The sequence below is a fragment of the Dromiciops gliroides genome, chromosome 4, assembly GCF_019393635.1.
Source record: "Dromiciops gliroides isolate mDroGli1 chromosome 4, mDroGli1.pri, whole genome shotgun sequence".
Lineage (NCBI taxonomy): Eukaryota > Metazoa > Chordata > Mammalia > Microbiotheria > Microbiotheriidae > Dromiciops > Dromiciops gliroides.
Genome location: NC_057864.1, coordinates 448,312,147 through 448,339,783, shown reverse-complemented (window position 1 = coordinate 448,339,783; position 27,637 = coordinate 448,312,147).

Here is a 27,637-nt window from a genome sequence, read left to right as displayed (position 1 = left end):
AAGCACCGGCCCTGGATTCAGGAGTACCTGGGTTCGAATCCGGCTTCAGACACTTGACACTTACTAGCTGTGTGACCCTGGGCAAGTCACTTAACCCTCATTGCCCTGGAAAAAAAAAAAAAGAAAAAAGAATATTTGCACCACTCACTACCTCTGAGGGTTGTTGTATAGAGAGGACTTGAAAAAACTGTATGTTGTTTATAAATAAGAGACAGTACGGTATTTCATTGTGATTGGTCAGTCATATCTGACTCTGGAATTTTCTTGGCAAAGATACTAAAGTGGTTTGCCACTTCCTTACAGACGAAGAAACTGAGGCAAACAGAGTTTAAGTGACTTGCCCAGGGTCACACAGGTAGTATCTGAAGTCAAATTGGAACTCAGGTCTTCTGAATCCAGGTCTGGTGCCATATCCACTATGCCACCTAGCTGTCCATAGCATGGCATGGTTGATAGAAAGACTGCCCTTGTCAAGGACAACTAGGTTCAAATTTTACTTCTGATGCACACTGGCTCTGTAACCCTCAGGGAATCACTTAGCCTTTCAATGCCTCTGGCATCTCTCTAAGACTATAGGTTGTAGAAGAGTTCCCAATATTCATTGGTAGAGGACCTTCCATACACTAATGAATCACAGGTCAAAAAAATAATAGGTTTCAATTTTTATCATCATTGTTGTTGATGATGATTGACCATCTCTAGAGTTTCTCCCTAATGCCAGTTAGGCCTATAGCCCCATGTAAAACATCTCAAATATACTGGCAATCTATTTAGTCTCTTAGAGAATGAAGAAAGCCATTATTTGTATGAAATGATGGAGAATGAAGCAAAAACAGGAGAATGATTTACAGAACGGACCCAGAAAAAAGACCTTCAGAACTCTGCGTGTTTGTAAATCCCCTGACTGGATTGGCCCTGAAGAAGAGCATGAAGATGCATCTTCTTCCCTTGTTTGCAGGGAACTATGGATTTGGGACAATGCACATACCATATGGCTTGGTTTATGTGCCGGCTAGTTTGGGTAGCTTTTGATCTTTGCCCCCAATTCTGTTTTTCTTCTTTGTAATAAGGGACGGCTTCCTGAGTGGAGAAAAGAGATGCAGAGAAAAAGGTATCAATAATTTGTTTCTTTTGAAGAAGGACTTTGGAACTCTAATCAGTGCAGTAACAAATTGCAAATTCAGAAGACTGATGGTGAAACATGCTCTCTCTCATTCATCTCTTTATCTCTTACTATCTCTCTATCTCTCTCATCTCTATTATATATATATATATATATATTACCTATCTACTTATATCTTTATTTAGGTATATGTCTTCATATATCTATTTAAAATAAATATAAAGTATTAAATGAGGTCCATCACTGTCTGAACCACTGGGATTTTCCATTGAGTTCCATTGCAATCTTCATGGACCTCTTGGCAGAAAGAAGGTGGGCTACAGGTGCAGAAAGAAGTCTGCAGGGTCATCCATGACCAATAGGCTGAATTGTTTTGAGTTCACATCCTGCCTTGACACTTACCAGCTATATGATTGGCCAAGTCACTTGTCTTGGCCTCAGTTTTCTCATCTGTAAAAGGGGAATAGTTGTATTTCCCTCACAGGTTGTTGTAAAGCTCAAACAAGATAGTATATTAAAAATGTTTTTTCAAATATTAAAGCACCATGTGAAAGTTAGCTATTATTATGATTATAATTATTTGTCACAAGGAAGAGTTCTATTGTAGGGTGTATTGGCAAGTAATAATGATATAAAAATAGGTATCGCTAATTATTATTTAAAGGAAAGAAAAATCATTGCCTCTTAATGACTAGAGCAAAGCTTCTTAAACTATGAGTTGCAACCCCATATGGGATCATAGAACTGAATGTGGGGGTTGTGAAAAATTTGGCAACAGTAAGAGGTTAGGTATACGTATTTTATATATCTATATACCCGGGGCTGCCTAAAAAATTTCTCAGATGAAAAGGGGTTGCAAATGGGAAAATTTTAAGAAGCCCTGAACTAGAGAACAGGGATGCAAATCATAATTACATTTTACAGAATATGGAATTTCAGTGTTAGATGGTGTATTCACTAGGTTATGGAGATAATCATCAGCTCAGGGGAAGAAAAATATCATGATGCTGGGATAACCTTCAAGGGGAAGAAAAGAAACCACTGGTGAATCATACTAGATCTCTAGATCTGACCTTCCTATGAGGCAAATAGGAGTGAATTCTGTATATCCCATAATTGGCTTGTAGAGGCAGTATAGGGTGAGGAATGGCATTTTCAGTTTTTTAGTTGTATTTGTACTAGTACAGTGCCTAGCCATGCTATAGGTGTTTAATAAATGCTTTGTCTCTGTCTCTGCCTCTGCATCTCTCTCTCTCATCTATCTCTCTATCTCTTACTATCTCTATCATATCTATCTCTCTTATCTATCTCACCTATCTATATGTTTATTTAGGCATATGTCTTCATACATCTATATAAAAATAGATATAAAGTATTAAATTAGGTCCGTCGCTGTCTGAGCTACTGGGATTTTCCCATTGAGTTTCATTGCAATCTTCCTATGCCTGGAAGGCAGCAGTCCAAGAAAGCATCTGAGGTTCCATGGCTTTATCTCTCCCTTTTCAGTGTCCCCTTTCCTCTGACACCTTCCATGGATCCTGGCTCTTGTTCCTTTAGTGCCCAATTGTTTCCCAAGGAAGGGAGGAGAGGATGACAAGGCAAAGACAGTGATTTCTGAAGAGCCTCCAAAATGGAACCCAGTTTTTATAAACCCAGAGTTAGGGGTTAATGAGTCAGCCGTATATAGGACAAAATGAATGGAAGGAACTAGACACAGGAGTCTCTAAATGTCAGAACACAGGCCACATTTCCCTCCAAATTTAGCTTATATAAAACTTGAGTATAGACTGCAATCTATGTTATAATTCAGCATCTCACCATGTATATATATATATATATATATATATATATATATAGAGAGAGAGAGAGAGAGAGAGAGAGATGTGTATATATATGAACACACACACATATATATACTTTTTTTTCTTTCAGAAGTATTGCATTTTAAGGGTGTGCCCTATATTCAGACCAGTATGGCACCACCATAGTTACAACTGGAAGCAAAGATAACCACTAAAATGTAGTGACAGGGAGACTGGAAGGGAAGGAGAAGGTAAATGAGGCATCATGGTAGAAGGAAATCCATGACTTTATGACTCTCTAGGGAAGGTACAGTGAAGGAGGAAATAAGGAGGCTGTGATCATGATTGCTCCCCAGGTGCCAGGGAAGCCTCTTCATAAGACGCTGTGAGCATGGTCTATATCTAATGTCTCCATGAAACCACTTTGGGCCCTGAGATCTGATTCCCCAGTGCAAAATTACTATATGATACTTAATAAAAACAATAACAACAGTAATATAGGGTCTCATGTCTATGTCCCCGTATTCTCCTATGGTTTTCTTCCTATATAATTTGGGATGCATAGGAAGATTTTCATGTAGCCTAATATTCAGTTCAACATCTACCCCAGCTTAGAACAATCTGGTTGATCATAGCAAATTAAAGATAACCCAATTTAAATAATCTTTCCCCACAAACTCTAGAAGACTTGGATTAGATTGAGCTTCCAAAGATCATAGAGAATCCTAAGGCTAGACATCACAGTTGTCCTAAAGAAAATTGGTATCTGACACTTATGACAGTTATGGGTTAAAATACTTGAACAATGTTTGGAGTATGGAAAGGAAGAAGAAGGGAATAAACATTTATATAGGGTTTACTATATACCAGGCACTGTGCTAAGCACTTTTTTTTTCCTTGGTGGGGCAATGAGGGCTAAGTGACTTGCCCAGGGTCATGCAGATAATAAGTGTCAAGTTTCTGAGGCCGGATTTGAACTCAAGTCCTCCTGAATCCAGGGTCAATGGTCTATCCACTGCATCACATAGCTGCCCCCTGTGCAAAGCACTTTTAACAAATATTATCACATTTGATCCACAAACGGGGAAGTAGGTTGGTGGAGACCCACGAACATTTGACATGTGAGTAAATGAGCATCCAGATGCTTACTGTAAGTGAATTGGAAATTGGAAATTTGAGCGTCTGGCAGTTTTATGGTAGAGGCCTTCCTCAAGGAGGAGCTGACAGGAATTATTTGTATGTTGAACGTAGGTAGGAGAAGCCTTGATCAAATCGCAATTAAGAGTTGGCTTGCTAGTTGTATAAAGCCCCAAAGGACATGACCAAATCTCATCAACCAATTCGAATATGCTTCCTATGCAACACCATCAACACCCCTGGGAGAAATAGCTAAAAAGGCAGTTTGGAAGGGATAAAACTCATTATTTTCCGAACTACAATATCCCGATGAGCTGTTCAATGAACTCTCCCCATATTAAATTTGGCCCCCACAATACCAAGTGAGATATTTATGAAGCACTTTGTAAACCTTAAATCACTATGTAAATGTTATCTATTGTCATTAATTAGATGCTAATTTCTTTTTTTTTTTTTTGCAGGCAACAGGGGTTAAGTGACTTGCCCAGGGTCACACAGCTAGTAAGTGTCAAGTGTCTGAGGCTGGATTTGAACTCAGGTCCTCCTGAATCCAGGGCCGGTGCTCTATCCACTGCGCCATCTAGCTGCCCCTAGATGCTAATTTCTAAAAGTGAATTATCAGCTGGCATTGATATCAACTAATAATCATTGAGAGGAAACGTGCTGGTAGGAGCTTGTGAGCCATAATGTGTAGCCCCTCAGGATCTACCCCTAGACCCCTAGAGAAGACATAGCAGCTACCCTATGGGTAGCCAGTCTCCTTGTGTGGCAGAGTAGTTCCAGATCATGTGTTACATGAGCAATTAATGAGAACATTTCAGCTCGTTTCCTCAACAATGCCTTTGGACCCAGAGAGATAAACAATATGATGAACCAATCTCAGACTAAGGGTTAGGGGTTTGTAGTATTTGGCCCCAAGAGCACCTTAAAGTTTTTGCTTATACTTTATATCACATACCCATAGCCCACAAGCCCTCTATAGCAGCTTTATTAATGTAAATACCTATAGCTCTGAAATCTTCCCCCTTTTCTGAAAGCCACAGCTGCTCACCACAGAAATGCTGCTCCTGCTGATGTCAGCAGACCATTGCATGGACGATCCCCCATTTCTGGAATGCCCCCTCTCCTCTTTTTCTCATCTGGTAGAATCCTTGGCTTCCTTCAAAGCACACCTCAGAAGGCCTTTCTTGGTTCCCTCTTTTGTTAGTCCCTTCTCCCTCTTGAAATTATTTTGTATTCCTTTTTATTTAATTATGTGCATATAAATCCCATCCCCAGGCTTCTTGAGGGCTGTTTTCTTTCTCTTTTGTTTTTGTATTCTCAGTGTCCTATCCTTAATAGATGCTTGTTGAAAGAAATTGAATTAGGTTCAGGTCGGTGCTAGGGTGTGGGGCACAGGCGTCAGATCTCCAAGATAATGTATTCTCTTTCTCTTCCAGACCTGTGATTTTATCAGTGTAGGGCAGAACTTTCTCTACATTTCAATCTTCGAAGGCTACTGGGGCAACGAAAATGTTAGTGACTTGTCCAGAATGATCAGTGAGTATGCATCAGAATGGAGATACATAGACTCCAATCTCTGACTCAGGACAGCTCTATCCAATGTCTCTCATAGGAGAATTGGGGTATGAACTAAATGCCATAAGAAGGCATAGAATTAGAATAGACAGAAATAGAATAGACAAATAGAACGACAGAATTGGGCAGAGAATAGCCTAATATTACATTAGCTGGAACAGACTTTAAAAGTGGATTCATCCAACTCCATATTTGATGGATGGAGAAACTGAATATAAGAAATAAAAATGACTTATCCAAGGTCCAGTGGCTACCATACTCCTAGAGGAGGCATCCAAATGTCTAGAGACATATATGGCAGACTCAATCCATACATTAGCATAATTCTGATGGGCTGAACAAGTCCACACATACAACTGTATAGTCATAGTCATAGAATGTTAGAGCAGAAAGGGAATTTAATCATCAAATCCAGCTCCATCCTTTCATAGTTGAGGAAACTGAGCTCCAGAGATTTCAGGTGATTTGCCCAAGATCAAACATGGAATAAGTGGCATGAGCATTTTGATACTGGCTTAGCACTTTGGTATATTACATAAATTGCCACACATATTTAAAAATTATGTGCATATGTCAATGTATAAGTACATACATGTATATATACACATCCATACACATATGCACACACATAATATTATATCTTTTTCATATATGTATAAAACATACATATACACATACACATACATATATAGCTTGTTTTTGGCAGGGAGGAGGGTAGAAGATGGTCTGGACCTATTGGTAAGGAAACTCATTAACCAATGCAGACCTACAAAGTTTCTGCAACATATTATCTTGGAGAGTTGTCTTTAGCACTGAGAGATTGTCAGACAATCAACAAGAACTTATGAAGTTCTTACTATTTGCTAGGCACTGTCTTAAGCACTGGAAATACCAAAAAAAAAAAAAAAATCAGTCCCTGCTCTTAAGGAGCTCACAGTCTAATGAGGAAGGCAACATGAAAACAATAAATGGTATATAGATACAAACAAAATATGTACAGGAGAAACTGGAAATAAGCAACAGAAGGAAGGCACTAGCATTAAATTACTTTCCCAGGGTCACATGGCCAGTAGTATGTGTTGGAGGTTGGATTTGAATCCAAGTCTTCTTAACTCTGGGGCCAGCCCCATATCCACCAAGCAACATTCTTCTCAATATTTGAATTACAGAATTTTACTGCTCTGTCTGCCTTGGGGATTTTCTAAAGCTGTCTCTTTATGTCAAGGCCAGGCCTGCATGCTATGAGAACAACAACCCTAGACCATGAAATTCACTTGACTTGGGTGATCACCATCATACATAGCCAAGGAAACCACAGGGAAAGAGGATCATCAACTCTACAATTCATGGAAAATAAAGATCTCTGGAGAACTTAATGGATCAAATATCTGGGTCCCAGTCAGATTGTCCTGTAGTTATACAGACAACACCAAGAATCTGTTAGAAAATTCAAATAATCACTTAGATAATTCAGGCCTTAAAAACCTGCTACTGGGGCAGCTAAGTGGCACAGTGGATAAAGTACTGGCCCTGGATTCAGGAGGATCTGAATTCAAATTCTTCCTCAGATACTTGACACTTACTAGCTGTGTGTCTCTGGGCAAGTGACTTAATCCTCATTGCCCCACAAAACAAACAAACAAAACCCCCCTGCTATTGAGTAGGGAAAATTCAATTCTTTTCCTAGTGAGCCAAACTGTCTTAATAGCTAAGGGCTTTGAAAAGTCAGGCATCCTCGTTCGAGGATTCTCTTCACTTGCTGTGGCTTCATCTTTTAATATGCCCCTGTTGTTGGAATACACTCTAAATAAATATCACATTTTGAAATAAGGAGAAAACATATAAAACACAAAGTCTAGTCTCCCTTGACCCTGTCACTTGCCCAGAACCTGGAGCACCAAATATCTATCTTCCTTCACTTCTATCCTAAGCAAATGAGGAACAGCTCTGCAGATATCCCTCTCCTACCCCAGAGATTTGTCACAGCTAACTGGAAGAACAAAAATGATGGACGTGGTATATCCAATGTTGAGCAGGAGTGTCTTTACATCCAGGCTGGTTCTTCCCTTTCTTGTACCTTTTCTCCAATGTTCTGCCTTCTTAGTGGGAGGTTTCACTTTCGCAATTCTAGACTCCTCCCCCCAAGCACCTGGTTCAACCATAATGCCCCTCTTCCAGATCCCTATCCTACGCTATCACTCACTACACACTTACCTACTGCTCCACTTTCCAAACATCTGTCAGAGTTTAGAGGGAGGGTTGTCTCCCTTTCACCTCTGAATCGGCCCCAGGCACCAGAATTCCTAGTTAGGGCTCTGTCACACAATGTTTATTACTTATTGCCCATGCCTGAATGACCAGTGCCCAAGAAGAAGGGAGTTAGAACCTCATGAAGTTAAACAAGTGACTAACTTTTAACTTTCAATCCTATTCTACTTTTTTAAAAAAAGACTATAATATGTGAACCAATGCCAGAGTATCCCTGTTCTTGCCATTTCTAAAGCTCTAACCTGAGTACATATTTAAATCAATTTTTAAATTAATGAGTATTTTCTCTCCCTTCCACCTTCCCCATTGAGAAAGAAAAAGAAAACCTTTGCAATCAATGTAACCTTGTCAAGTATAATATGAAATTATATTTCATTAATTTTTCATTGTTTTTTAAAGTTAACAACAAACATCAACACAACCTACTAAAGCTCCTTGAAATGGTAAATAATTTTAAGCTTATTAGTTTCTCTTTAGCATTATAGCTATGTTATAGTCACCTCATCAGAATTCATTGTCCATTTTCATTTTACTTTAAATAGTGAAACAAACGCACAAACGCTAATGCTCAATTGCATGTTGGAAAATTTTCTTTTTCTCCCCTCCTCTTGCTTTCTCACCCTTTGTTTATATGTCACCTGTTAGAATTTTTTGTTTGTTTGTTTTTTCTTCCTTCCAGTGACGATTGCAGATGTTTCTGTTCTTCCCTCTCTTCCCTCCCATCTCTTCCCTCTATTCTAAAGCTGTCTCAGGCCACTTTCCCACCTCCACCTAAGCACGCCTGGGCCTCATTGGAAGCTTCCCCATGGCATGATTACTTCCACACTTTTAAAGGCTTAAAGAATATCAGTAGGGGGGCAGCTAGGTGGCGCAGTGGATAAAGCACTGGCCCTGGATTCGGGAGTTCCTGAGTTCAGGTCCGGCCTCAGACACTTGACCCTTACTAGCTGTGTGACCCTGGGCAAGTCACTTAACCCCAATTGCCTCAATAAAAAAAAAAAAAAAAAGAATATCAGTAGGGAGCTGCTTATTGATCCCAAGTGAGGAGGGTTATTTCTTTGCAAAGCAATTTGCAGCATTAAAGGACTGCAGGGGAGACTGCTTTCCTGCCCTCCTGTTTATAGCGTCCAAATATTTGTAGGTACTTATCATCCTCACACCTAGCCTGGGACATTGCCGTTCATTCTCTATTTACTTGCTTTCCTGACTGAATCTCAGGAATTAATAACCACATGGACCATGGAATGATCTGAGTTCCTTTTCTCTTAAATGAACCCCGACCTCGGAGAGTTCAGTGCAGTGCCTTGATATAGAGAAGAGAGGTTGGGCTCAAAGACTTCAGATACATTCTTTGAGATGGAAAGACTGGGAGTACAAGCAAAATCCTGCTGATGACCCAGGTGGGATAGCATGCCTGAATTTTGCTCAATGCCTAAATGACCAGGGCCGTGGGCATAAAATCTGCCCTAAAACTGGGTGCATATTTTCCAGATACGATGTGTACCTGGTCCCTCCATCTTGGGATGAATCTGTAGAGCTGGCACAAAATGTGAGTGAAATCTAGTCATCCTATGATTCCTATAGACTTAGAGTTGGAAGGGACCTCGGAGGTCATCAAACTCAACCCAGTCATTTTACAGAAGAGAAAACTAAAGCCCAAGATAATTCAGTTATTTGCTCAATGTCACAAGCTTGGCATCTGAATCCAAGCTCTCTGACCCCAGAGTCAGTGTAGTATTCCTAATGCAATGCCTCCTAATGTAAAAACAAGCTCTCTGAAAACACTTGATGCACTTGTAAGTTATTCACATTTCCTCCATCACTTTCTTTGGTCTAGACAACAAAATTCTAAATCAAGCCCTGATTTGTAACATTTGCTGATTTTTGAGGTCTAAATACTGGCACTGGAAACTTAACAATCAGCCCTCAAAAGCCACTTCAAGCTGACTCAAGCATATCCCTGACAACTCTAAGACACTGATACTCCTAAATCCCTAATATTAGATGAGTCAATGATCATACCAACTCTGGCTTCCATTATGAAAGAAATCTGCTGGATGGACATTCCAGTCAGCATACCATAGGCACTTAATAAATGTTTATTCCATGCTTTTCTCCCTCCCGATTTCTCCTCTCTCTGCCACAACTCAGGTCTTTGCTCCTTAGGGGTAAACTAGAATGCCATGCTTGCTCCCCACTTCTCAACCATCTTTATTCTTATTTATAGATGACCTCAGGGGCATGGCCAAGTTTTTTTTAGCTCATTCAATTTCCTGTGCAATGTCATTCCAGTTCAAAGGACTTTTATACTAAGTCCAATGCTCATGAATGAACTTGATGACTAGGTATTTTATCATTTAAAGTAGTCTGGGGTTGAATAAATCAATTATTCTGTCTTATATGTGATCTGCACTCAAATGTTCTCTGTCAAGAGTCCCAATCCAATTTCTTGATTTCTTCAAAAGTATAGATCCATAATATACCTATACTTCTTCTTTTGTATAAGATATACCCTTCCATAGGTTTATCATAGTCATAGGTCTCATTCCATCAAGTTTCAGTAGTAATCATGAGGTCAAATTTGCTTCCTTAAGTTAGGCTCCCTTGCTAATACCTTGCTAAAATCATCTTACAGGGGCAGCTAGGTGGCGCAGTGGATAGAACACCGGCCCTGGAGTCAGGAGTACCTGAGTTCAAATCCAGCCTCAGACACTTAACACTTACTACCCTGGGCAAGTCACTTAACCCCAATTGCCTCACTAAAAAAAAATCATTTTACTTGTTATCCATATATACACTGTGCATTTGTGCATTAATATGTAAGACCGTAGATAAATTTCTAGCCTTTTCCTTGAACTTTGTCTCCTGTGATCTTAATGTATAACTTTTATTTTCTTTATGACAATTTCCTTTTTTAAATAAACAAACATATTTTCTCTCCTTTATACCTCTCTTTGTAACACTTACGTCCCTTTCCCCTAAAACAAACCCTTGTAATAAATACACATAGTCTAGCAAAACAAATCCCCATATTGGTTATTTTCAAAAAGATGCATTTCACTCTGCATATTAATCCATCACCTCTGCCAGGAGGTAGGTAGCATTCATTCTTCATTATTGATCCTCTGGAATCATAGTTGATCACTGCAATGATCAGAATTCTTAAGTGTTTCAAAATTGTTCATTTTTGCCATGTCGTTGTTATACTATTACTTTTCTTTCTATATTGAAGCTACTCTCTATCTAGGTGGGTTGAGACTTCCCCCCTCCCCTTCCTTTTCCTTTTCTGTTTAAAACTCTTTGGATTAGATTTGCAAGACTCCAGAAAAATACATCCTTAGCAATCCTTAGATGCATTCCATCTCTGGCCAGGAGCCTGATGATATGATATGACATGACATGACATGACATGACATGATATGATATGATATGATATGATATGATATGATATGATATATGATATGATGTGATGTGATGTGATGTGATATGATATGATATGATGTGATGTGATGTGATATATGACATGACATGGCATGCCATGGCATGGCATCATATTATTCCTATATTATATACCAGTTTCCAGAAATACAAGTGCCATTGTTGGGTGTTTTCTTCTTAAGTAGCTTTTCACTTTTTGAATCTCCTTTGCTTTTCTGGAGTCCTTGCTTTCTATAGGTAGCACTGATGAAAACACCATTTGTCTCCCCAGGGTCTATAGTTTTTGGCCCTAAACTTTGTAATCTTTAGCAATGCTTCCTAGAAACTTGTGGCAGCATCATTTGTATCTATGTGAATCACCAGAAATGGTAAACATTCTTCTATTTTGACAAGTCATGAGATGTTCTCTGTCCCATTGTAAATATATACTCCAGGCGGCTGGTAGAACTTTCTATTATTGTTATCTGGTTGACAAATAACTGCCTCAGTGTCTCTTCCCAAGGGGTCACCAAACACTATTCCTTTATCTCTTCTAGTGACTGTTGTAGAGTGATCCCTCATCTTCCAACACCTATGGATCCATTATCATTTCTTATATAGCACAAGATGCTATTTCTTCCTCAGAGAGCCTAATTCCTTCTCTTAGCTTCTGGTATTTAGCTTCCACTGCTCTGTGGTCCTTAACTTTCTTTTTGTCTTCTGTGTGATATTCAACTACCCTCTAACCTTCTGACATAGATTATGATTCCCTTCTGCCTCATCAGTCGTCGTCATCGTCGTCATCATCCGTCACTCACTGAAGCCCTTGCATTTCTTGTTTTAAAAAAGGAATGTTGGTAACCTGGAGAGTGAATGGACTTTTCTTGAGCTCCTTCACCTTTCTTTCTCAGAGGCACACCAACCTGCTCTTTCAGCAAATGAAAGCAGTCACTGGTCATGGCAGACAGACAAAAAAAATCACATACTCTGTGCTGATCACTGCAGAATTTGCTCCATACTTACTGGAAGTCAGATCCTCAGTCCTTTTTTTTTTGCGGGGCAATGGGGGTTAAGTGACTTGCCCAAGGTCACACAGCTAGTAAGTGTCAAGTGTCTGAGGCCAGATTTGAACCCCGGTACTCCTGAATCCAAGGCCGGTGCTTTATCCACTGCGCCACCTAGCTGCCCCAGTCCTTTGTTGTTGATGGAAATAACTTTCCTGTATTAATCAGTAAATTGTTATTATTAAGTACCTACTACAGGCCAGACAATTTGCTAAGCACTGGGGATACAAAAAGAGGTCAAAGACAGTCCTGCCCTCAAATAGCTTACAACTGAATGAAAGCTGCTATAGCAAATTGCTTATGGAAGGCTTTAATTTTGTGGGTCATTGAACCACAGGACATGAGAGTTGGAAGAAACCTCAGTGACCATCTAGTCTCATTCATGCCTGAAAAAGAATTATTTATATAACGTATCAGACAAGTGACCAAGCAAAGAAAGTTGTTTGACAACCTCTAGTGAAGGGAAGCCCACTGCCTCCTGAGGCAGATCATTCCACTTTTAGATAGCGCAACTATTAGAATGTCTTTCTTCAAAATTACCTCTTTGAAATTTCCGTATATTCAGTGGTGTGCTAGAACCAGCTCAAACTGGCTTGTGAGAGCCAATTGTTAAATTTTCAGTGTGAGCATTTACATCTTGGAAGTAGGGAAATGCTACCAATGAGGGGTTGGTTTATTGTTCTATTACCTGGACTTGAGAAAGTACGGAGAAAATGTTAATAATGGAGATTAAGCTTAAAAATGTGTGGTAGATATACTACATATGTATGTGTTTATTTTTAATAGTCTATATAAATACATACAAATTATATGTGTGTATATCTATATCTCTATGTTTAGATATGGCTATAAATATAGATATACACATATACTCACTTTTTCACCCCTAAAGAGTCAGCTGTTAATACATATATCACTTCTACTTCTACCCTTTGGTATCAAGCAGAATGAGTCTAATCCCTTTTACTCATGTCATGTCTTCAAATATTTGAAGATAGCTAACATGTACCCCCTAAATTTTCTCTTCTCTGGGCTTAACATACCAAGTTTCTTAACCAATTTTCATATAACATTATTTTGAGGCCCCTTACTATCCTACTTGTATTCCTCTGAACATTCTCCAGCTAAGAAATGTCCTTTCTACACTGTAGTATCATTTCTATCTCCACAACATCTCTTACATAAATTCTCTTCTCTCCATCCAACCATACCACTGTCTCACCTGGACTATTGCAGCAGCTTAATTGGTCTCTCTGCTTCAAGTCAGTCCTTTGCTCCATTTAATCCCCTATCAAATCTAACCATGTCATCCTCTTTCGAAGGCTTCATTTCACAAAGCCACAAAATCATTTCAGAGTTGAAAGAAAGCTCAACGGCTACATAGTCTAACCGAAATCCAACAAAGAATTCCCCTATGATGCACCCAACAAGGAGCTACCAGTCTTTGTTTGAAGACCTGAAGTGGTGGTGAACCTACTACCTCCTGAAGCAGTCTGTTCTTTTTTTTGAGAACTCTAATAATTAGGAAGTGTTTTTTTTCTTTTTAATCAAACCTCAATTTACTCATTTACAGCTTTCATATATTGTTTTTCCTAACTACTAAGGCTAAACAAATACAATCCCTCTTCTGTGACATCATAGCCCTTCCAATACTTAAAGAGAGCCATCATGTCCCCTTGAAGTCTTCTTTGGATTATACATACTCTACATTGCCAATTCCCTTAACAAATCCTCATAGGGCATAGAATTGAGGCCACCATCTGGTGACTCTGCTCTGGGCAAAGTTTAACTTATCAATATCCTTTTTAAAATATAGTGCCCATGGGGCATCTAGGTGGGTACTGGGGTAGCTAGGTGGTATGGTGGATAGAGCACCAGCCCCGGATTCAGGAGGACCTGAGTTCAAATTCTGCCTCAGACACTTACTAGCTGGGTGACCCTGGGCAAGTCACAGTACACATTGCCCCAATAATATATATATATATGTGTATATATATATATGTGTGTATATATATGTATATGTATACATGTATATATGTGTGTGTATATATATGTATATATGTATATATAGTGCCCACAATTCAACATAATTATCCAAATGTGACTTGAGGAAGGCAAACTTCAGCTGGATTTAGCATCTCTTTATTTTTATTTAACTATAAGGAACCATGGTGACACAAATCATTGTCTCAATAGTAGAGGGTGTGTCCAAGAGGGAAAGTGAGATAAAGAGAAGAGGGACCTAAATTTAACAATTTAGCCTAAAAAAACCCTTTCTATTGAAGGAAAAGGTGGCTATTTGAACTCATTTGATTGACACAGAATCATATCTCCCAGGTTTTTTCTAATCTACCAATTTATTTTATTTAAAATAGATACTTTTAGGGCAGCTAGATGGTGCAGTGGATGGAGCACCGGCCCTGGATTCAGGAGGACCTGAGTTCAAATCCGGCCTCAGACATTCAACAATTACTAGCTGTGTGACCCTGGGCAAGTCACTTAACACCAATTGCCTCATCCAAAAAAAATTAAAATAGATACTTTGCATTTCACTTACTATGCCTCTATATAAAGACAATTTGATTTCTCCTGCATTTACCAAGTCTAGCATGAAGCACCAGATGGTTTCCTATAAGATAGGACCTAAAGTGAAACTGAAATAAAGTCAGTTATAACCCTTCATTCAATAATGTTTATTATATGTCTCCTATGTCACTAGGCTGGGGAAGCTACAAAGGCAAATAAGAAATGTTCCTGACATTTGTAAGGATACTTATATGATTATTCAGACCACAGATCACATATAGATCTTGTGCAGGTAAGAATGCTAAAAACTAACATTTATATAGCTGTGCTGTGCTAAGTGCCTTATTATTATCACAATTATTATCACAGTTAATTATTGGGATGAGACATTGGAGGACTCTCTAGTGACAGGTTAAAAAAAAAGGTTCTTCTGGAAGAGACCCAAACGTAGGTAAGATCATTCTCATTTTACAAATCAACAACTTAAATGCTGAAGCTCAGACAAAGGAGTAAAGGAAGATCAAGAAGATGAATTTAAAGTGGTAAATAGCCTCAGGTATGATAAGGAACAGCCAAGACATCAAAAAAATGGAGAATAAACTTGGGATTTAAGCAAGAGAGGTGGAGTAGATTTTAAAAATTAGTAAATATAATTATACTTTAATTCTATTGAAATATGATTATTATTGTCTTTAGTAATTATAATAATAATAATACCTAGCATTGTAAGTCAGATATCTCTCTCAGACTTACTCAACATTCCATCTTCCATCTCCCTTTCCTTTGCACAGATGCTTCATCATGTATGGAACTCACTCATTCCTTATCTTCACCTCTTAGAAGCCTTAACTTCAAAACTTGATCCAGGAACCTCCTATGGAAAACTTATCTTCTTACCCTTAGTTTTTAGTGTTCTCTCTCTCTCTCTCTCTCTCTCTCTCTCTCTCTCTCTCTCTCTCTCTCTCTCTCTCTCTCTTCAGATTATATTATATTAATTTATCTGTTTACATGCTCTATTACCCAATAGAATGTAATTTCCTATTTTCCCAATTTTTTTGACTTTTGTCTTTTTATTCATAATATTGAGCATGGTGCCCTGCAAAGCAACATGGTACTTAATAAATACTTTCACAAAAAATTACTATAGTGTTTTGTTGTTGTTATCAGGCTGATTTAGTAGGCAGTTAGTTTACTAATGAAGTCTAAATCAGCTTGTCTCCCTCTTTTTGTCTGTGGTGACTCTTGAAGAACATATCTTTCAGGGATTCTTCAAAATAATTTTTCTTTCTTTGGTCCATTTGCTATTATCATTCAGTGTCTCTTATCTTTCTAGATAACAAGAATTCCCTTTGTTTTGACTCTTTGGCTGCTCTGATTAGTGGTAATTCAGGCAAAACTATATTTCATTTACTAAGAACCTTCTTTCAAACTGTGAATGCATTTAAAGATAGCTTGATGTAATGGATAGAGCACTGAACTGGTGTACAACAAGACCCAGATTCAAATCCCATCTCAGAAAGGAACTGTGTGACCCTGGGTAAATTGCTTCATCTCTCTGGGCCTCAGTTTCCTCATCTGTAAAATAACAAGATGGCCTCTCAGGTTCCTTTCAGCTCTAAATATGTGATCCAATCATCTTCATTGGCTCAGAATAATCATATAAGCAGTTTTCTGAACTTGAGCTGAATCTGAATAAATAGGTCCTTTCTACAAATGGCTAACACTCACATATCCATGAGTGAATTGCAAAGTGGGTAGATTCTTTGTGTAAAACTACATCCATTAGTGGGAACTTCTGTCTATGTAGCCACATGTAGATGTGGTTGGGTGTTGGTTTGTGACTCCTTGCGTAATTGTAGGTGTCTAGACAAGATGGCCTAATTATCACTCACATTTCTATACCACTTTAGGGTTTACAAAGCGCTTTCCCCAAAACAGTCCCTTCAGGAAGCTATTGCAAGTATTGGTGATGCCTCTAATGTGGAGTAGGATGCTGAGGCTCAAAAGAGTTAAAGGATATGCCCACGATCCCAGAGACAGTAAGTGTCAGCTAGTATTAGACAAATGTCTCATAGAATTTGAGGTTTGGAAGGGACGTCAGTAACCATCTAGTACCACCCTTACAAGAAAGGAATTTCTGCTATAACATAACCAACAAGTTAGCCTTTAGGCAGTGCCTGAAGACCTCTGATAAGGGAGAACCTGTTACATCAAAAGGCAGCTAATTCTGCTTGTGAATAACTCAACTTGCTAGTAAGATTTTTCCTGACATCAAGCCAAATGTCTTCTTTGTAATTTCTATCCATCACTTCTGATTCTTCCCTCTGAGACCAAACAAAATAAATCCCTCCTCCCATGATATTCCTTCAAATACATGCCCTTCTTTACCTAGCAAGTTGTTCCCTAGGCTATTTCTTTTATCTACATTAACTATGGAGCCTGATAGCTGGGAAGCCACCACTCTAATACCAATCTGACATCTGTAGCTGCCTAATCTTAATCCTGGTAGGCAGAGACTCCTGCCTTAGATCAACATATCAAATTTGTGTCACCCAACTAAGTGCTTGGAGAGTCAGCAGACTCCAGAATTATCATGTCAAAAAGCCTTGTTACCAACTCTGAGCTTCAGATTTAGCATCTTTCTCCCTAGCCTCCTTTTCAATTTAGAAGACTGCACATTGCACGCTTACTCGCCAAAACTCATATAAATCACAATCTGTACTTTGCAAGATTTACATTTGATTAATTCCTAAAAATTTAGAAGCTGCGTGAGTAGGGTTTGAGATTAAGTGTGCAAAGATGTTTGGGACCAGCCTCCCCACCAGCCTTCAGATTGAGATGGATGAGGAGCAAGACAATGTTTGAGCTGTCCATAATTGAAAAAGTGTGTGCCCAGAATATCATATTTATTCTGTACTTTTACAAGAGTCATAACTCTCAGGCATCCCATTAGATTGACAATAAAGTGAATATCTGTGCTTAGAAAGTCTTTCCCTGAGTCAGTGAAGATAGAACTTTTGATGTATTTAGAGGGGAGACATAGGACTAAAAAATCTGAAGGACCTCAGAGATCACCTAGCCCAATTCACAATCAAAACACAAATGTCTTCAACAAAATCCTCAACAAGTGGTCAGCCTGCCTCTGTTTGAATACCTTCCATGGCAAGGAAATCACTGTCTAATGCCAGGTGGTGCAGTGAGTAGAGTATTAGACCTGGAGTCAGGAAGACTCATCTTCCTGAGTTCAAATCTGGCCTCTGACACTTACAAGGTGTGTGACCCCTGGGCAAGTCACTTAACCCTCTTTGCTTCAGGTTCCTCATCTGTAAAATGAGCTGGAGAAGGAAAGGGGAACCCATCCCAATATCTTTGCCAAGAAAACCCCAAAATGGGATCACAAAAAGTCAGACACGACTGAACAACAACATTCTTTTAAGGTTGAGCTAGAATCTGCCTGTCTGAAACTTGCACATGTTAGCCCTAGTTTTTTTTTTTCTTTTTTTCCTCTGAAGGCAAGTGGAATGTGTCTAATGACAGAATCTCAGAGTTCTAAAGGACCCCAGGGACCATCTAGTCCAACTGGTGGCTGAGAGAGGATCCCCTTTACAGCATCCAGGCCATTTGGCATCTGCTTGAAGAGATCTGGTACAAAGGGGAGCTCAGTGTCCCCAGGCAGCCTACTCTCCTTCTGGCCCAGTTTCACATGGCAGCACTTTAAGACAGTAAACATGAAGGCTTAGGACAAAGGTTAGAAAGGAAGGGAAGTGGAATCACTTTCCTCTAGGCAAAGGGCCCCAAACCTCCCTTAGGATGTTGATTGGAGAGCAGCCCAATTGTGGTCAAGTGAACAAAGCAGGAAACAAGGAAAACATACATTAATCCTCTTAACAGTCATTCCCCAGGAGGCTTAGGTTACAAGAAGCAGAAGACCCTAATATTGACCCCAAGGAAAAGGGCTCCAGTCAACTGGGATCTGCCCCAAACCCTTAAAATTCACCAGAAATTCCCTTGGCAATGAAATGTGGGAGGGAGGGAGGAGTTTTAGTCAATGCAGGTTTTGCCTGACATCAACAGGCATTTGTTGGCACCTTCAAAGGACTTGTTGAAAATTAGCCACAATAGCCCAGTGGGACCTGGGTTTGACTGTTGTTTGGCTACGATTTGAATATGACATCAATAAATCTGTCCATTCACTTCCCTACTTCATTTTCCCTTCCTTCTCCTTTCTACCCACCCCATTTTTCCTAGCACTTCTTTATTTTTAATGGGATTCGGTTTTAGTAATATAAACTGGTGGCCCTTATTGCAAATTCTGTAGAATCTGATTTTTTTTTTTGGCAGGGTCATGGGGGTTAAGTGACTTGCCCAGGGTCACACAGCTAGTAAGCGTCAAGTGTCTGAGGCTGAATTTGAACTCAGGTCCTCCTGAATCCAGGGAGGTGCTTTATCCACTGTGCCACCTAGCTGCCCCAGACTCTGATTTTGAATTAGGTTGAAACGAGAAAGAGAAAGAACACAGATATGACTAAATTGGTTTTCTTCAGAAGACCTTTGGGCAAATGACGGCTGAGGAGGGTTCCTGTTAGCATTGGGTCAATGGCATGTGCTAAGATAGAGTAATTAATTGTGAGCAGAACAGTCCAGATCTATTGCAACTTCACCAAGGATGAAGAAAATAAGACCAGGGCAAGTAACATTAGAGAAATCCAGGGAAAAAAAACCAAAACAAAACTAGAGTAAGCCCAGGCCCACATCAAGTTTCTCTTACAAGGCACTAAGAAAGGTGGGGTCAGTAAGAAAAGCCCAACCTGGAAACAGTGTATGGAAGCCTTCTGTCACCAGCTCAAGGGTGAGCCAGAAAAATCTGAAACTTTAGCTGCATGTACAGAGACAAGATGAGAGCCTAGACTGGAGGCTAACCAGACACTTGGAACCAGCAGCTGTGTCACTCTGACCCTGGACTGAGTTCTGGAGCCTACATGAATTGGATTGGGAGAACAGTGATCAGACCACTCCCTAGACCACCTAGGGTGATGAAATTTTTCACTGTGTTGGCCTGAGATGCCACTGCACTCTGTGAATAGGACGTTGGCAGGACCCTCTCAGTTTGAATATGACATCAGTGGCCTATTAGTTAAGTGAAAGGGGAGCAGTTTTTAAAGCTTGGCATCAGAGACCCCAGTTCACTGACTAGATAGGGCATGCAGGAAGTTTTCCAGGACAGTTAGCTGTCCAAATTAACAACCCAGCCCCCCAAAAATGAAAAGATCTGAGATTCAGGAGGGAGAAGGAAATAAATATTTCAGTGACCTGCTAGGAGGTGTTAGGTTGTCCCTGCTGGTGCTTAATGATAACTATACTTCGTTGTGTTGATGGAGCCATGATTTCATCCATGGGAATATCTCATTTGGCTCACAACTTCTCATGCAGTGTGATTCATATCAAGGTATTCCCATAACTACCCCAAAGAGAATCTCTCCAGTGTCTTAGAGATCTTGCTCTAGGTCTTTTAACATACCCATCTTCTGTTCTTTTTCATTTGTTTCAGTTGTGTCTGACTCTTCATGATCCTATTTGGGGTTTTCTTGGCAAAGATACTGGAATGGTTTGCCATTTCCTTCTCCAGATCATTTTACAGATGAGTAAACTGATGAAAACAGGGTTAAGTGTCTTGCCCAGGGTCACCCAGCTGCTAAGTGTCTGAGGCCAGATTTGAACTCATGAAGATGAGTCTTCCTGACTTCAGGCCCACCACTCTATCCACCAGGGTGCCACCTAGCTACCAGCTATTTATTATACCTCATATATTGTCTTCTATACTCCAAATTAGAGGACAATTGAATAAGGTTAATTCTGTGGTTGCATCTATCAAAGAAACTTATATGATCTTAACATATACATGAGAGCTACCTTCTATTTAAGATAGTTTTTAAGGCTGTGTTTCCCTTTACTGAGGTTTATCGCTGTTTGTTGTTGTTTTGGCAATCAGCAAACAAAAATAATGGCAGCTTGTATCCTCTGCACCTGTGAGTAAATTATGTTACTGTGAAGATATGTCTTGCTGTGGAAAATTCTTTGTGAAAGTCTGACTGTTATTTTCTCATATTTTCATCAAAGATATCCTCAATACACACACAGATGATTCTCATAAAGATTTTATAGAGATGAGAAAGAAGGCACATGGGACCATAGTCTGTTAGGTGCTTACGTCATCTCGGGTTTTTTTTTTTTGTTGTTGTTGTTATTATAATACAATCCATGATTTTTTGGTAACATTTTTTCTTTGCCCCCTGCCCCCACCCCACCATTTGAGATATCTTGACAATTAATCTCAGAGTGTTTTCAAGACTGTGATATCTTCAATACCGGTTTCTTTTGTATAGACTGGATCTCGTTCAGCTGTTCTTTCCATTTCTTCAGATAACATGTATGGTATCAAGGTGTTACAGTTTAATTATGATAGCTCCACTGTCATAAAGAATGACAACAGATCCCCTTGGTAAGAGCACTGGCAAATCTGAGCCAGTTTGCATCTGTTTTTTCTCCTCCTTCTAGTTTGGTCTATAAATGCTTTTGGGGTGATCTGGCTTGGCCGCATCTTATGCCAAGCTTTCTGGGGGCTTGCCCTGCCTCCCGCACTTCTTTTTTTTTTCTTTTTTGTGAGGTGATGCTGCTTGTTATTTTCCCGTGTTCTGCTGTGCAGTGCTTTTTATGCAGGAGAGATCGCCAAATTTTCTTTTCCCAACAAACTGTGCCAGGGAGAGTAATTGGCTTTTCTACCCATGTTTCACCATCCTCCCACTCCAGTTAGAATATCTATAAGAAACTTCCCTGGTTTTGTTCATGTTGTCTCCCTCATTAGATTGTAGCCTCCTTGAGGGCAGACACTGTTGAGGTTTTGTTTTGTTTTGGCCTTTCTTTATATCCATAGCACTCAGCATAATGTCTGGCACATAGTAGACACTTAGTAAATTCTTACTTATTGACTAAAAGTGATCTTTCTCTCCTTGGAAATTTTACAGCAGTTTACCTGCTTGGATCTAGAAGACAAAAAAGAAATGGTCAAAATGAATTATTTGGTAATCTGGGATTTGTCTTGAAGGCCAATCTTTTTAACCCGGTTTACTTAAATCTCCAGGTGTTCTTCTAGCTAAACTTGGTGCACTATACATAACACTGTGGTCCTCTTCTTACAGACTTTATCCCTCTACTTGATGCCAGTGACTGTGCCTTATTCGCCTCTCTATCTCTCTTGGTTCCCTGCATGTGAATGAATGTATTTTGAAACAAACTGAATAAAGTAAATAATAACAATAGGTTATATTTAAATAGGTCTTTTAAGATGACTAAGTGTTCTAAATGCATTATCTGCTCTGATCCTTACATCAACCTTGGTAGTTAGTTAATACTAATGTAGTGTGTGTGTGTGTGTGTGTGTGTGTGTGTGTGTGTGTGTTAACCAGACCTGTGATTTCATCAGGGTAAGTAGCTTCCATTATTTTCCATTACCAATGTAACTCAGTGTTTGTGCTGCAATTTATAGATTTAAGATTGTCTGTGGCACTGAAGATTTAAGGTTTACACAGCCACCATATGTGAGAGGAGATACTTGAACTCAGACCTTCCCGACACTGAGACCTGACGAGTTGTCTACTGTGTCATATTGCCCCTCATCTGTTTTATCCATGGGAAAACTAAAGTTCGGAAGGGCTATGTGATTCAAGGGCGCACACCTTGTTTAAGTGTTTTGAGCTAGGAATTGAACCCTTTGCACATAAACCCTAGGCACAAGATTTTGTCTGTGGACATACTGTTCCAGGAGGTCTCATGCTGCCATACTATCTTATATATGCAATGGAAGTAAATACCTTTTTAAAAAAATGGACACAGGTCAAATCATGAAAGACACACCCTCTTGTTCTCCCTTCTCCATCACTCCCTGCCATCTCCCCTTCCCATCTCCTCTCATCCTAAGGATTGGTTAGTTGAAGTCCTGATATCGTAACACTGGCTCGAATGAATTTGACTCATAAATGAAGCAGAAAGTATTAAAAGGGAGCAAGAACCTGCCAATGAGATTTTTTTTACAAATATGTTTATTTTATTCTGAACTTAAGAAATAAAACAAGCATTTCCATAACATAGCAGAATAGAAAAAGAAATGATTGCCCATGCTTTGTAATAATGCCTGTTGAATTTGAACAAGGGCCATAATCTAATTAAGATGAAGACACCCTCTGCTGGAAAATGTTTTGCTAATTAGACAAACAATTACACAAATAATCCTGGACTTGAAGGGAAAGTGTCAGGACATGTTTCAATAACTTCACTGGGTTTGCTTTTAGGGGAAAAGGAGGTTTAAGGCAGTGATAATGTATGACAGAAATAGCAAGAGACTATTTAAGTATAGTAATCTTAACTTTAGTTAGTTGTCCAATCACAGGTAGTCTGTTCCTTCCTCGGGGGATTGTGAAACATACTTGATCAATGCCCCCACCCCACCCCCACCCGTGACCTACCAAGGCTTGAAGTACATAGTAAGGCTCCAATACATACTTATTGATTGGTCATCTACCAGGTTCCTATTTCTGCCCTTACAAGGCACTGTCAATATGCCATTTGAACTAGAGAGGAAAGAACATTGTCCATTTAGACCCCTTGATACTTCTCTTCTCATACTGGGCTTTTGTCCAGGGGTTATGGACCACATGACTTCAGATGCATCTTCGCCACTCAAGAAGCTATGTAGAAGATTATAGGTTGGAAGTCTGGTTTTAGATTCATGGAACCCAAGAGTTTTGAAGGGACTCCAGAAGTCATCTAATCCAACTTGTCCCTTATCAAAAATAGCCTCTCCACATCCTTGTAGCTTCCAGCCTCTGGGTGAACACCTCCAGTGACAAGGAACTACCCTCTGGAGGCATCCCATTACATTTTCAAATAACTTATTAAGGAGCTCTTCTATATATTGAAATAAAATTCACAGTCCCACAGGAAATAAAACCTAATTTATTCCATATGAAAGTCCTTCAAATGTTTGACTAGAACTAAGACCTAAGTCTTCTCTTTCTAGGCTAAATATTCCCAATTCCTTCAACCAACCCTCTCATTATGTGCTTTACAATCTCTTTACCATCCTGGTTACTCTCCTTGGGATGTTCTCTAGTTTATCAATGTCTCTCCAAACATGTGACAGCCCAAGTTGAACAAAGTTCTGAAGATGTGATCAGATCTATCCCTTCACTTAGTTACTTAAGGAATTTAAATCAAGACCAGATGAAAAACTTTAAAATGTGTTCTAGGGGGTTGTTTTGTTCTGGGTGCTCAGGATGACAGGTAGAGACTTGAGTTAGAACTTGAGGTTTAGGCATCATCATAGCCATCTCTGCATGACATCGAGAGGGAGGAGAGCTCTCCAACAATGGCCATCTCACAAAGGAGGCCAGATGACTATTGTCAGTGATGCCGTAGAGAAGACTCCTATCCAGATGTGGGTTGGACTAAATAACTCCTAACCTCTGGGTTTGTAGCAGAAGTAAATAAATAGCTGATATTTGTATATCACTTAAAGGTTTACCAGGCATTTGGCATACCTTATCTCGTCATCATTTCCATTATAACTGAGGAAACTGAGATTCATGAAGATGAAGTGTTTTGTTGGAGCTATATCACAAGGATCAGCTTTGGAACTTGAATGCAGGTCTGGATTTCAAGACTACTAAGTGTCCATTCCTTCACATCATGTGTTAGAAGAGTTATCCTGTTCAGACACAGGGCCAGTGACCCTGGGGGAAAAGAGTATTCTTTAGCATCACTAACTATTTCTAGGTAATTATTCTACTACTAGGCACATTCCCTTTCTTGTGGCACTCTACATCTTCCAACAGAGCTATAACTAGAAGATCCATCACTTGGGACCAATTAATTTGAGTAAAGACCAGAGGAACAGAGAGTAGAGGCCGTGTAGAAGACAGGCTACCTATGGGAGCAATCTTGCTGGGGGGAGGGGGGACAGGACACATCCTCCAGACAGTTTGGTTTTTGGTCCATCTGTGGAGGGAAGGACAAGGGATGAGAAACTAGACCTTGGAAGAAAAGTGTCTGGGCCACAGGGCCCAAGAGGCATGAGCCCTGTATGCTTGCATAATGAGGCAGCACTGACCCATGAAGGACTGTGAAGTGAGACACAGGGATGGTGGTTACTACAGGGAGTAAATGCACTCACTAGTACAAAATGCCATTTTGACACCCTGAGACAAAACAATTTGGCTAATACTAGTTACATCTCTGGGTGCCTCCCTTTCCCCGCCCCCCCCCCCCGCCCGCCCATATAAATCTTTCCCACACCTGATACCTTATTACGTAGGTAAAGCCAACATAACTGGATAGTTTTATGCCCAGAGGTGAGAGTGGCCTGCTTTCCATAATCAAAGCTCATTCCCTTTTCACTTGCCTCTTAACCTTCTGTGGCTTGGCAATAAACTCTGCAGCCCTACTCATGTTGCTACAGGAAATCACAGGATTGGATTAATTCTTTCCCCAGGAGAAATAGTCCCCCACTTATTTCCCTTGTGCTTGGATCACAGGCTCACAGTCCACTATTCAAAACAAATGGCTTTTTCCTCAAATGCAGTCCCCTCCATGTAGACATAGGCAAAATGGTGGTGAGGAAAGAGCATCCGCTGGGAAATCAGGAAATCCAGATCCGGACTGTAATCCTTGCCCTGCCACTAATTAACTGGGTGACCCTAGATGAGCCACATCGACAATTAAGCAGACATTTATTAAATGCCTGTCTCCCTGGGCCTCAATTTCAGCATCTGCAGAGTGAGAGAGCTGGACTAGCTGATCCCTGAAGTCTCTTCTAGCTGGAACATCTGATGATTCAGAGGCAAGTGTAAGGGGTTGGGTCTGTGCTGGTTTTCCCCAATGCATGTTTTTTCACTAAGTTACCAAATCCCACTACATATTTTTAAAGCCCAGCTCTCTAATGCTTTGGTCTTGATGGTGGCATCCATTGAGTGTCAGCCTGATGGCTTACAGTCATATGTACAAAAGAAATACATGAAGAGCAAGACCTCTCCCCAACCCCCAATTTGGGTAAAATTATTTGAACTTCAAACCAACTTTACCATCTTAAATTTTGAAAAGACATTGATAGCAACTATCCATCTGTTGAATAAATCAGAACAGGAGTGGAGACCCAGGGAAACTAACCAACATTGTTTGAATATGGAAAACAGCCAGGAAAACACTAGAGTTTCAAGAAAGCTGATCCTCTTGAGTACAGACATAAATAAAACATGTCAAGATCTGAAAGAAGAGAATGAGAATAAAGGGAATAACAGAGGTGTTTTCTGCTTATTATTAACCTCTTTGTAAAGAAATCTAGTGGAAGAGTGTGGGGCTGGGAGTCAAGAGAACTGTTTTGATCCAGGCTCTGCCTCCTAATTCTATGTGATGTTAGGAAAATCATTTAAATTCTCTGGGGGATGTGGTTTCTTCATCTGTGAAATGGGAATAATATCTGCCCTGCTGAAGTCCCAGATAAAGACATAGCTGGGGTTCACTGACCAGGCACCAAACTCTAGGAGACTAATGGCATTTGCTTTCTTCCAGCAAAGAGCAACTGAATTTGGCACTGTTAGAGAACTAATTCACTAATAATTACTGAAGATTAGAAGCTACTTTCCCACCTCTTCCCCAAATTCCCATGCATTTCTTCTCCATATGCTCTCTCGCTCTCTCTCTCTCTCTCTCTCTCTCTCTCTCTCTCTCTCTCTCTCTCTCTCTCTCTCCCCTATTTCTTAAGGTCTCTCCTTACCAACAATACTTGATGTCCTGATGTTTCAGGTATCCCCTCTCCTTTCAGCCTGCCTGCCTCAAGCACACTTCATGGTGTTTGTCCTGGGTCACCACTATTTTTATGACTCAGGTTTGTGTGTATGTGTGCATATGTGTGTGTGTGTGGCGGGGGGAGGGAGGCAGTATCTAGAGATGTGGTTTTGTTGTTATGGGAGAATTCCATTATGTGGAAACTACCTTTATTGATGGAGATCTGTCAGTCAATCAATCAATATTTATTAAACACCTACTATATGCCAGGCAGTGTGTGAAACTGTGACAATATAAAAGTGAAATATGACTAGTAACTCATCTGCAGAGAGTTGCCCCAGGGACTGAAAGTTTACTTCTTGGGTTAAGGAGACCAAAAGGGATCATGGATGTGCTTTGAAAGGTATGTAAGTCAGGATGGCTAGGTGGTACAGTGGATAAAGTGCTGGCCCTGGATTCAGTAGAACCTGAGTTCAAATCCAACCTCAGACACTTGACACTTACTAGCTGTGTGGGCAAGGATTAAGTAATCCTCATTGCCCCGCCAAAAACAACAACAACAACAGCCAGGAAAACACTAGAGTTTCAAGAAAGCTGATCCTCTTGAGTACAGACATAAATAAAACATGTCAACAAAACAAAAAACAAAGTGTCCTGAAAAGTATGTAAGTCATTCTTCAGACGAGTGCTGGAGTGACCGCTTTAGGAGGATGCCCTTTTACCCTTTGTAGATCCTGGAGCACAGCAGCAGAGACATCCATGGCTGTGTTGCACAACCAAAAGAAGCTCCAATGGGCTTGCTTTCAATTCCCTGTGAAAATTCAAGGAAGGATCATTAAAGAGATGACTGATGAACATGCAAAAAAGGAAAGTGTTGGAGCTGTTCA